We start from the raw sequence: 730 nt of genomic DNA, 5'->3' as shown, positions 1-730 counted from the left end.
TTCAGCACTTGCTGTGCCTTGCGGGATGGGATGGGGGTACCTGGCACCGGGCTCCTGGCCCCACAGCCCCAGGCACCCCATCACCCGGGGAGCAAGGGGGGAGGCAGCATCCTCCTTTCCCTTACTGCCAGTTCTGGTCCTTGCCCCAACATCCCAGCTTCTGCACCCAAAAATCACAACGGGAGGCAACCCAGCATTTGGCAAGCCCCTCAGCTGCTTTGCACCCATCCGCCCCTCCTTCCTCTCCCTCCTTTCCCAACCAGCCCGAATGAAACTGTCCAAAGATACCACAGATTTACTGCAAAATACCAAAGATTTGGCTGCAATTGGCCACTGGTTGTTCATGGGAACACAAATGTTAAGTTTGCCTTTATTGGTTGCTCAAGGCAGTGGCAGGCTGGTGGCTCCCCTCCAGGGCTGGGCAATGCTGGGGGTTGCAAATTCACAGCTTCTGGGCCTGTGAGGGGACCCACCACCAACCCCACCTCACTCCAGTACCTCCAGCTTCCTCCAAGACACTGCCGATACCTAAAACCCTGGAACACCCAGGTGTTGGATTTTCACCCGGATCCACGGGGATGGGGATGGAGGATGATTTCCAGTGGTCTGGAAGAGGCTCTGGCCCTGCCCTGGGCTGTGATTAATGTCCACTGGGGGTGTCCAGTTAATCAACATCAGGCACTGCTTGTAGCTTGCTATCACCATCAGTGGCTTAAGGAGGGGTGACGCT

At 56.7% G+C, this 730-nt stretch overlaps 1 protein-coding gene across 1 annotated transcript in view; it reads left to right on the top strand.

The window, feature by feature from the left end:
* The window catches only part of BRINP2 (bone morphogenetic protein/retinoic acid inducible neural-specific 2), a 6,743-nt gene that overhangs the window by 1,825 nt on the left and 4,188 nt on the right, over positions 1-730 (top strand). The gene's annotated exons all lie outside the window — the stretch shown is intronic.

The sequence above is a fragment of the Buceros rhinoceros genome, unplaced genomic scaffold, assembly GCF_000710305.1.
Source record: "Buceros rhinoceros silvestris isolate BGI_N320 unplaced genomic scaffold, ASM71030v1 scaffold2455, whole genome shotgun sequence".
Classification (NCBI taxonomy): domain Eukaryota; kingdom Metazoa; phylum Chordata; class Aves; order Bucerotiformes; family Bucerotidae; genus Buceros; species Buceros rhinoceros.
This window is presented reverse-complemented; position numbering and strand designations above follow the sequence as displayed.